This window comes from Cygnus atratus, chromosome 4 (assembly GCF_013377495.2).
Source record: "Cygnus atratus isolate AKBS03 ecotype Queensland, Australia chromosome 4, CAtr_DNAZoo_HiC_assembly, whole genome shotgun sequence".
In the NCBI taxonomy this organism is placed as follows: domain Eukaryota; kingdom Metazoa; phylum Chordata; class Aves; order Anseriformes; family Anatidae; genus Cygnus; species Cygnus atratus.
In genome coordinates, this window is record NC_066365.1 from 61,938,826 (window position 1) to 61,950,818 (window position 11,993).

Below are 11,993 nucleotides of genomic sequence, written 5' to 3' on the forward strand. Positions count from 1 at the left end.
TCTCTTTCTTCTCTAAGAAGAACACATGAAATATGCTAGGAGCATATGGAAAAAGAAAAATCATATTAGCGCAGGTTTAGTTAGGGTTGGTGAGTCATTACAAGCTCCTGAGCTAACAGGTGCTTATTAGCTTTTTGAGCCTTTCTCCCTAAAAACTGTAGACAATCTTTTTTCCTAATTTTTCAGTACCTATTATTGCAGTACTGAGGTTACCTTAATGCTTGGATTTAGGTTTTTAGTAGGAGATGATGATACAGGATCATGCTTGCATGGCTCTTCTGAATTTGCCCCCTGCTTGCACCCGTAGTTTAGTTCTGGCAAGGGTATAGCTGACATTTCCAGTACTTAGCATATTGTCTTCAGTCTTTGGAAGCAGCATAAGATTTCCTTAGAGATGAAAACTGACTCACCTTCCTATGGAGCACCAGTATTCATATAACCCTTCCTATCTCTAGCCAAATCTATGTTGAATTTGGCTTCTCCTTTGCATTTGAAAACATTCTACTGTTATTCCATGAGACTACCTGTGTTTTACTTTTTGTTCACTCATTTACATAAAAACAATGCTTTTGGGGACGTGTGTCAGTATTAATGGAGCTCCTCTGGGCTTATGTAAGTACTACCTAGAAGTAAATTTGGCTAATAGCCTGTCATTAGGATTAATTTTACTCTTTGAAATAGCTACTGTAATTTATTACTGACCAGTAAGTCAGAGGTGCCCAAATAATTAACTGTTTTCAAATAGAAGTAATCGAACAACTGAAAACAGGACCAAAGGAGAAAGTAACAAAGGTCCAAGTGAAGACTGTCAATAGCTCTCTCCTACAGAGTCATATCTTTTAGGTTTCTTCATGAATAGAAGACGGAGGTGCCCCATGAGCTCAGCAAACACTTCAGGCAGTATGACCTGATGTGTAACGAAGTTCTTCAGTTCCCAAAAACATGCAGCTCTGGTCTCTTCATGGCTGTGGGCAGCATACTGAACAGTACGTCCAGGCAATAAATCTTTCACTTTGACAATGGGATATCAAATGACAATAGTGTTGGATCACAGCTTTCTCCTTATGTTTGACTGAAATATCTGGTTTGAAAGGATTGATAGTTTTTGCAGTACATAATATTGACTTCCTAATGTTTGCTTGTTAGCTATTTGTGTGACAAAAGGAGTTGCTCTCAGGTTTTTCATCAAGGGAGCTTGTGGAATTAATTCAGAATAGTAGTTGTATAGTTGCTAGATTTGTTCTGCTCAGATAAATACCAAGCTGTTACTTTTTTGTTTGTTTGTTTTTCCTGGCAGTAGATATGTCAGGAAATTTTAGAGAATGTTACAGGTTATGAATTCAAACAGCAAGATGAGAGGAGAAAGACAAAATGAAGGGTACAATAGAAGCTTCCCTTCTGCTCAAGTTTGGATAATTGGAACAATCTGGGGGCTTTTTGGGGAAAAAAGGTAGACTCGGTAGAATTGACCAATATCCCCCTTTTATATCTTTTGATTATGAAACTACAACTTCTGAGAAAGCTGATTCTGCCATGTATGACGGGAAGATTTGCCTCTTGGAAGATGTTACACAAAAATCAGCAGCATTTCATACACCTGCAGAATGCTAGCCAGGTGCTGTAATTAAACCATTTTCTGCACTACTGCCATTAGTCAAAGTCAGCAGAAATCAAAAGAAACAACGAAATATCAAAGACTTTCATTCACGCAGAGAGAAATTCACCTCTGTGCAGGAAAACAACAAAAGGCCCAGCTCAATGAGCCGACCTTAACACCTTCAAAATGATTCAAAACTTCTTTTGCCTGGGCATTCTGCAGCTTTCTGTTCTGCAGGCCACTGAAAGGCTGGTCTGGATAGTTTCCTTTAAGCCTGAAGCACAGAAATACCCACAACCAAGTCAGGTAGATAAGAACTCAAACTCTGTGTAGACATGAAAATTCACGACTAGCAACATTCAATAATCAGTGAAGAAAAATAAATGTACTGAGGTGTACAAGCAGAAGAAATGACAGACATTTATTTCCTGCTGGCAATCTTCTACTTTTCCAAGTGCGAGAGTCAAGATGCATATACATATGTGTGTGTATGCAGGAGTGCATGTGTGTGTAGACAGATTCTGAGGGAAAAATCACACAATTTAAGTATTTACAGTGTTTCAATTCTTGTAAAAATGAAATGTCAGGAGACTTTTACTCAGAAGATAGATTTTTTCTGGTTTTAATATCTGCAGGGTTCAGAAGGTAGACTTCATGTTTTTGGGGAACAGAGGGCAGAGCCAATCAATGAATGGCTACCTTCATATTACCGAGATTATTTCTGTTTTCCATATAGGAGAACAGAGTCAGAAGACTGAAATAACTTACCTAAGACCATATATCAACATAGCATATCTGTAGGTTAAATCTGTTCCTATTTTGAGGGCATTTAGTTTTCTGGACTTACATTAAGTATTAACTTGGCTCCAGAATTTACTGTTTGAGTGTTCATTTCTTTGGGTCACAATAGAATTGCACTTGGGAACATCATGAAGCCAATCGACCAGGAGCAATCAATTTCACTGCAGCTTCTGATTTGCCTGTCTGAACGTAACAGTGCTCTCCTTGTACACCCTTTAAGATTTCCACCAGCACCTACGCTATTCAATAGTTGAAAATGGCAGCAGTTGTATTGGCCTCCCAGTTCCTCCAGAAGATAGAAGTGCTTATGTGGGTGTATGGCTGCACATAAGCAATATGAACAACCATAGAGTGGGAATCCAAACAGATCTAGATTCTGGAAGAACTCAGACCTAATGCAGAATCAGTCTATAAAAGTAATCTAACAGCCCTATTAAAATTATCAGTCTAGCGGACCATCCACTCTATTAATTAAATCAACCAAATAGCTTTAATTTACAAGCAAAAGAAGTCAGCTTAAAATTCTTGGCAACTTAAAATCATAATGCAGGTTATGTAACCAGACAACTGAACAGAAATGTCTGAAAAAAGGCAATTTAAGATTAAATGCTCACATAAACCATATAAATCATGTAAAATAGTTGTGTGCCTAAAATTCCAAGCATATTTATTCCGGGTGGTATTGCGACTGGGATGTGCAGTTATCATGGAGTGTTATTCCCACTCTTGGACTGGTTGTTCCTGGTTTCTGTTGATGATGGGAAGTTCTTATAAGTGACATTCCCTTGCAGCCCATAGCTCACACGGATCGTTGGCAGTGAGCAATAGTCTCATCCAGTGGCTCCTATTTTGTCACAATATCCTTCCTCGTTTATCTACAGAAAGAAACAGACTTCACTGTTTGCAGCAACACTTGAAATGTTTGTTTCCTATAGGCATGTTCCCACTAGTTTAAATGTTCTCGTTTCTGCAACCAGCAAGTAGTCGTGTCCAATTGCAAGCTGCTGATCACAGTCACCTCAGATTACATCTACCAATTGCAGGCATGCAGGAGGCTACAACATACCTCTTGTTTGCTAGAAACATCTTTGGGACTAGACAACCTTGTGGTCCTGTTTTCTCTTCTGTATTTGGGATGATACCCATGGGAACAATGGAAAGATTTTTTTTATTTTTATTTTTTTTAATTAGTTCCGAAACTAAGAGAATGTGAACTTGGCTTAGACCAATAATTTTGGCATACATATATGTACTTCCAAATATGCCTTTTCTCCTCAGAAGTCAACCAGTAGGGTCTAAAACTTGAACTCTGAACTCTGAATGTTATAAGAAAAGATATTTTTATAGAATCTGTGAGTCTTTGGATTTGGCCCATCAGCTGATGAGTTGAAAGTAGGTGAATTATGCTTCAGAGCTCTGATGGGGGAAGTGCAAGTGCTCCTTGTCATGTTGTTACCTGGCACTAAATCACCAAAGACATACTGCTGTTGCACAGGAAACCACAAATAATGGGCACAGTCTGAGCAGTGCATTGCAATGCAGACCATTCAGGGGCCTCAGAGGCTCCAGGCTAGAGCATTAAAAGAAATCTCCTTTTAATATCATTGTGGAAAAACAATTACCAGTGCTCCTCTTATTCCAAGTTGATTTATTGCATGTTGCATACACATCTGTCTGGCATCGAGCAGCACATATGAACAACTCTTTTCTTTACTCTTTCCAGAAACCAGGTTGCTTCACTGAACTTTGAGGAGACCTCCCACTGAGATGCTAGCCACCGCGTGAGTGAAGCCTGTTTGATGAAGGCATCATTGCTGGTGAGCTGCCAGGTAGGGAAAAGGGTTTGAAAAATATTCTTTTTCACCCACAAGGAAATTCATGGGCCTCCTTCGTGGTCAGCACCTCAAAATCTATGAACAATGGATGTAGCAGATGAAGCAAGCTGGCAATACAGGTCACCACTATGTGAACTTTTAAAATACACATGCATTGACTTCATTTTTCTGCACAATTCAAAAAGTTTCATGCCTTCTACAGCCACATATAAATCACTCCAGTCTGTATGTTGCACTAAATAAATATTGTCCTTGTCATTCCTGTTGCTTTAGACTTCCAGGTGACACTGACAGCTGAGCAGGTCTGCACTATCCATCCTGCCTTAGAGACAAAACACCATACTCCACAAAAGCTCTCATAGATGGAGGCACAGTCTCTTTGATAATCCCTGTCGCTGAACCTTCCTGGTGGCTCCTACTATAGGATGAATTCAGGTTAAATGCTGCATGAATAGGCCCACACTTAGCACAATGGTGTACAAATAATTGATTCAACCCCAAAAAATTGGAAAAAGGAAAGAGCAGTGATAATATAACAATAAGTTCAACCAGTGGTACCCACTGCTAGACATTTTGTTTAATGGCTATCCATATGGAGAGATGGATCAAGCATAGAATGGCATAATTCAAACAGCCATGTCTGAGATTTCAGTTTAGTCAAAAGCCTACAATTATTCATTATTTATTCAATATATATAATCTGGTAATTAAGAAAGATGAAATGCCTCAGGATATATGAGGGACGTGTTTGACTGCATGTAACATACTACCTAAATCTTTGTAGTGCTTAATTGCAAGCAGCAGTAATAGAGTCCCCTGACAAGGAAAGCTATTGGCATTTTGGATCAGCAGTAGTAAGGCCTGGGACAGGAATTATGTGCAAAATACAGAGCAAACTGCTCCAACACGGGTCCCCCATGGGCGGCAGCTCCCCCCAGACCCCCTGCTCCTGCGTGGGCTCCTCTCCACGGGCTGCAGCTCCGGCCCGGGGCCTGCTTCTGCGGGGGCTCTCCATGGGCCGCAGCCTCCTCCAGGCCACATCCACCTGCTCCACTGGGGGCTCCTCCACAGGCTGCAGCGTGGAGATCTGCTCCATGTGGGACCCATGGGCTGCAGGGGGACAGCCTGCTCCACCAGGGGCCTCTCCACAGGCCGCAGGGGAACTTCTGCTGTGTGCCTGGAGCACCTCCTTCCCTCCTTCTGCACTGACCTTGGGGGCTGCAGGGCTGGTTCTCACTCGTCTGTCTCCCAGCTGCTGTGTCACATCAGCCTTTTTTCCTTTTCTTAAATGCAGAGGCACAAACAACATCGCTTATTGGCTCTGCTCTGGGCATTGGTGGGTCCCTTTGGAGCTGGATGAAACAGGCCCTTATCTAACATGGGGCAGCTCCTGGACTCTTCTCACAGAAGCCACCCCTGCAGCCTCCGCTACCAAAACCTTGCCACATAAATCCAATACACAATTGTATCTAAAATAATAATTGTATTTATAATAATAAACTAGAAGAGCAATATGCATGGCCTTGCCTGAACTTCATCTCTTTTTCCATCAAGAAGTGCTGTCTTGGACTTCTCTGAGAACTTCATGCATTTACCTAGGATTCTGGACATCCAGTGGTTTGTACAGAGCAGGAAGAAAACAGCACACACATAGTACGTTAATAGATTCTGGACATACTGACCTCATTTCACATGCTGCCTGCACCCAGAGGCAAGTGCAGTAGCCCTGTTACAGGAAACGGAGCACTTAAAAGCCTGCAGCAGCTTTATGATACTGTGACACAAATGCTAATCTTATCCATGCTACTTGCAACACATGCATTTGATGTGTGCTGTTGTCTAAGGTGACATAGGTCACATATGGAGTTTCTGTTATTTCTGTGCTATTTCCACAAAGACTTACTCAAAACATACAAAATAGCCCCGTGTCTTACAAGCAGCACGTTGTCCACAGAACCTGCTGATGGTGATCCTGTCTACAGAAAATTAAAACGTTAAAGCTGAGGCTGACAGGTCAAATATCCAATGTTACTCACATTTCAGTATGACTGCCAGAAAATTACAAGTAGTATTGGCCAGTAAAAGAGCTTTTACCTGATGCTATCTCATGAATTTTATAGGCAAGAGCATCCCAAGAAGCACTGTTTTCTACAGGGGACAGCTGGTTCTGTTTCGGTTGGTAGCAAGAGCTTGTGGCTTTGCGGAGACCTGTTCTGAGTCAGTATATCCATGGCAGAGAAAACTAATTACAATAATATAAGATCTTTAGACCTTTAGTATGCTGCTATGTCACCCTATTTAATAATGCATGCACATTGCCAATAAATCTGAAACATTTCATTCAAGCACTGAATTTAGATTTAAATTCCCTGCATCTGCCAGTATGCTAAGCATCTCAGAAATGTGGCTCTTTGAAGGGCATTGACAGGTGCTGAAAGGGAAAGCAGTCAGAGAGGCTGGCTAATCCCACTCTACTCTCCAGAAGCTTCCTTACTGCAGTTACGGACGCAGTGTCCACAGTGAAACCTTCCAGAAAGTACATTCTTTTCTCCAGGCATTGACCTCTTCTAAGGTTTATGTATTCTTGGGCGCAGCCAAAAATCCTGACAAACCAAGAAGAAAAATTCACCATTGCCTATAAGACATCATGTTTCTTCACTCCTCTTCCAGCTTTTTATTTCTGGGTCTCTGATGACGGATCTCCTATCCAGCCCCTGGGTGACATTTTCCTGCAGTAGTTCCTCTTTTCCCTTCCTCAGGTCTGAGATGCTCAAGCGGGCCTAGGCAATGGCTGATGCCATTTCTCTGAGTACTCTTCCACTGCCAGAACTGCTCCTTGGAATGGTGTCCTACATGAATCCTAGAATGCCACGGGCCGGTCACTGTCACTCTGTGAAGAGTGCTGCTCCATCCATGCGTGTGGGAGCTGTGCTGTTTCCTATTTGGTCAGGAACAACCCAACGCACCAGTACATACTGAGGGCCACGCAGCTGGAAAACAGCTTGGCAGAAAAGGACCTGAGGGGCCTGGTGGACATCATGTTGAACTAATGTTCCCTTGCCGCAAAGAAGGTTAATGGTATCCTGGGCTGCATTAGGCCAAGTATCGCCAGCAGGTCAAGGGAGGTGATCCTGCCCCTCTACTCAGCATTGGTGGGCCTCACCTGGAGTGCTGGGTCCAGTTCTGGGATCCCCAGTACAAGAGGGACCTGGAGCTGCTGGAGAAAGTACAATGAAGGGCCATGAAGATGATGATGGGACAGGAGCACCTCTCCTATGAGGAAAGGCTGAGAGAGCTGGGGATATTCAGCGTGGAGAAGATGAGACTCAGGGGGATCTCATCAAAGTCATTAAATACCTTCAGGGAGGGTGCAAAGAAGATGAAGTCAGCCTCTTTTCGATGGTGCCCAGTGCCAGGACAAAAGGCAATGGGCACAAACTGGAACACAAGAGGTTTCTCCTGAACACCAGGCAGCACTCCTGTGCTGTGCAGGTGACAGAGCCCTGGCACAGTTTGCCCAGAGGCTGTGGGGTCTCCTCCTTGGAGATCTTCAAGAGCCACCCGGACACGGTCCTGGGCAGCCTGCTTTGGAGGCCCTGCTGGAGCAGGGGTTGGATGCCCAGAGGTCCCTTCCCACCTCAGCCATTCTGTGAGTCTGTGAAAAGGCTGGATTCTGCCCCAGTAATCATTAACCGAAATATTCCTGTCAATGCAAAAAGGAGTTTTAACTGAATTCAGGTAATGATGATAACAAAATTCTTACTTCTGGCTAGGAATATTTTGCAACAGACTCTGCTCTGCGTGTATTTACCACTAAGTGCCTAGGAACTCACGGGACAGCCCAGGCATTTTCTACTTTCACTGTCACTAATATTTAGTACAACTCACACACTGCTGAAAATAGTACTGGAGGAGATATATAAATAATTTCCTACCCATTGTTAATTTACTATGTCTAGCTTTATCATGCCAAAACTCAGCCGAAGTAACCTTGCCTGAGCTAATTGAACATAATGTCAGTGAACAGAGTGGCAATTTTAGAAATGCAGAATAGAATATTTCTGCTGGGGAGCTGTATAATTTTTGACATTTAAATTAGAAAGCAATTACTTTTGCACTGACGTAATTTGTCATGCTGCACATCCCCAGATCAAAATCAGTCATCTTCCAATAAATTATCTCTATTTCATTTACTTTCAGGTAATATTTTGAGACTGTGAGCACAGCAATCCAAACCAAAAAGACAGCAGATATTAAGTGGTTTTGCTCATCTTCTTTGAAGTGTTGATTATCTTTTTTTTTTGCTTCAGTGTTCAGTTATATTCCACAGCCCATGTGCGTGTGCCTTCCATCTCATTTATGTATGAGGATCTCTGTTTTCTGTGGGGATTGAGTAGAAACTAGACATAAACAGGAAAAGAGAATAGAATTATGGTCATACAGAACATGTGTGACATTGGGGCAGGGCTGGGGAGTTAAAGAGGACTCTAGAGCATCAGCAGGCCTACAGCTAGGTTTCCTTGACTTTGTGTGCTTTAGTTTAGTTTTTACATTAGGAGACATCTCAGACATTGGTAAGGATGTCTTTAACTTGCCAGGATTGTTGTTATTCTCTTGGTAAATTGAGATAGTGATGTGTTGATGCTGGTGAGGTCTTTTTGGTTTTCAGAAAAGCTAATGAATACCTTTTGATACACATAATTTGTATTGCAGGTATGTTGCTGTGTAGAAATACTCTTTCTCAAGAAGTTTGGAGTGATAAAATGATTGGACTAGAAAAGAAAAATCAACTTGCTATAGTTCTGTTAAGCTAGAGCGTTTGGACTAGTAATCAAAGTGAAAGGGTATTTTATAGTAAACTAACCAAGGTAGTATGGTAAGAATGCGTTTTGGTATGAGACTGAAAAAAGTTTTGTCTACCCTAACGTGTTAACTGATGTTGTGTCGTGAAAGAACGTGTAAAACAGATGAAATGAAAGGTGCACTTGAAAGAGAGGCTGCCTTTCCTGCAGCTGAATATTTTGACCACAGAGTCCCCCCACTTCTGCTGGGGCACATTAGAGTAACAACTGATTTGTTTTTCAGTAGTAAAGAATCTGCCTCTCAACTTTGCTCCAATAAACCTGTGACTTTCTGTAATCATTTTGCTATGACTCATCAGCAACAAACTCAACAAAAAGAAGGACTGAATTTCAATCTAGCTATGTCAATCTAGCCCAAGAATCAGCATGCCACAGGGGATATAAGATGTCTCTTTGCACTGCAAGAAGAATAATAATGAATGTGAGAGGGTGAAGTAAAAAGTCACTAATTCTAGCAAACATATTATCCTATGTTTAAAAAGTTTGATCTCTTTAATTCACCAAAAAAGAGTGAGAAGTGTCTGGATGGAGAATTCCTTTCACCAGGAGAAGCTACCGGTCCCCAGAACACTAATTCCCCAGAATCTTTAGCACAGGATACAAAAAGAAGTTGCTGGAACATGAATATTGGCAAAGTTTAGATTAATTTTCAATAATGAGGCTGAGTAACAAGCTACCATGGGAAGAGTGGGTACTTCATTGACTGACATTATCAGAGAGCACAAGGCTACCGGCCTTCCTGGAAAGGATGCATCAGCCTAGTGCGCAATTCCAGGACAGAACAGAGGCACAATAGGATGAAACTAAAAAGCTGTAGCATTTGTAAGATCAGCTGAGAGACTATGATAACCCTCGTGACTGTAACATTTAAAAATATGATCTCATCATTCCTCCCATTCAGACAGGAAATCTCAAATCTGGAGATTAAATTGTTTGCCCAATGCCAAACAGCAATTCCCTCAGAGGCGTAGAAATGAATCACTACCTGCACAGTGCATTCGATACAGCTCAAAGGAAAAGGCAGCAATGAAAAAAGGATCATCAGTCCCAGAACTTGGTTAAACTTATCAAGACATTTGTTATTCTTTTGTTTCTTCATGTATGAAATGTCTGTTATTACTCATGAAAATTATGAGCCTCTGACAAAAAATTGTGGAAACTGGCACTGTTTTCCTGGTTCCTGTTTTTAGCAATATTTTAGTGCAAGAACTGTTATCCTTATTGATGTTTTGTTTATTTCTGTAGTCTGTGTTTACCTAAACCACTTCTCAGTCTTTTCACACTGTTTGCCTGCCGTACACCAAGCACATAGCCACACAGTGATGTTACTGAACATCTGTCCTCAGGGGAAGCAAGGCTGATCCTTCTGGTCACCTGCCTTTGTATGCAGCACGTTATAGCATAAAAATATGGCTCTATATAAAGCATCATGATGAATAAATGTACTACCTATCCCAGTGCAGCTCTGAGTGACTTTTTAGCAAATGCTACATCCCGTTGTGCCTGACCCACAATGTGATTTTGCTGATAGACAGGAGACCTTTAGCTCTAATTCCTAGGGCCTCAGCTGCAGAAGGCCCAGGTCTGGTTGCAGTGCAGTACCAGTGGTTTGGTTAGCATTTCAAGAAGAGTAGGAATGGAAAAAAGTTGTTCCCTGGAGTCTCCCAGTCCTGTGTGAGCTATTGGTGTAGCTCTCCCGTCATGTATTTTCTGTGGTTTTGCTCCTGTCATACAGACATAGTATCGTTTTTACCTTGTCACCTACCTTTGTGTTCTACATGCAAAGTGATTTTGTTGGATTAGCCAGTGCATTACTCCTTTCAAACTACTTAATAGGAAAGATCAGTCCGTTAGCACATTTAATTGCTGTCTTAAGCCTGTGATATTGTTATTAAAAGAGTTTCTGAGATGCAGCCTGTTCTCACTATCTTCCTGGCAGGCTTTCCCACCTGAAGGCTGATCTCACTTTACTACTCCTGCTATGGGACTCTTTTAGGTAAGAAAATGCCTGAGGGTCACTGTTTTGAGTATCAGGGGGTCTTCCCAGGCACATGCATGAAGGGCAGCCCGGATCAGTGGAGGTGAAGGTTCTGCCTCTGGCTGACAGACCCTGCAGTGCTGCAGCTATGCCCAGAGTCCCTTTCAAAACCGGCCCCTTACTGACAGTGTTTAGGGGGACCCAGATCCACTGCACTATATGCTGCCAATACACATAAACAAAATCAAAAACCCCCCTTCAAAGACTATAGATTAGGTTACAGGTACTGCAGTAAGAATTTTGGACTCCAAGAAAGCAGGATAATAGCTTTAAAAAAAAAAAGGTGGGGGGGAAGGGGGGCTTTGAGGGTAAGATTTATTACCTTTCATGTGCTTAAACCTTTGTTTCCAGGTTTTAGCTTTTCCTCTAGACCTGTAAGGGTTGTTGTAAGGGAAAGTCAGCTTAATTTCACTTATTTCCCTATATGTGAGTCTTGGAGAGTGTCTGTGGCCCTGCAGGGTGACTGTGGGGAGACCCAAGTGAAGGGTGGGGGAGCTACCTGGGGTCAGCCAAGAAGAAACATGAGGCGTAAGGACCCAAGAGGAATTCAGGCTATTTGCATTTCCTCCTGCTGAGCCTCCTGACCCTACAAGAGGCCAAAATGTTTTAAATCAAACACAAAGATTCATGGTAAATACCTATGGCCAAGCAATGACTGGCAAAGGGAACAGATCTTTCTGTGTTTCATTAGTTTCCTAATCTCCAAAACAAGTGCAATAATAGCAGGCTCTAGTGAGGTTAAGTACATCAAAGGCTGAGGGAGCACGAATACAGGGGTAATAGGGTCACAGAAGTAGCTTTCATGGCACTGTGTGGTTCTGGGAGGGCGCAGCGCCGATACCACCTTATCGCACAATGAC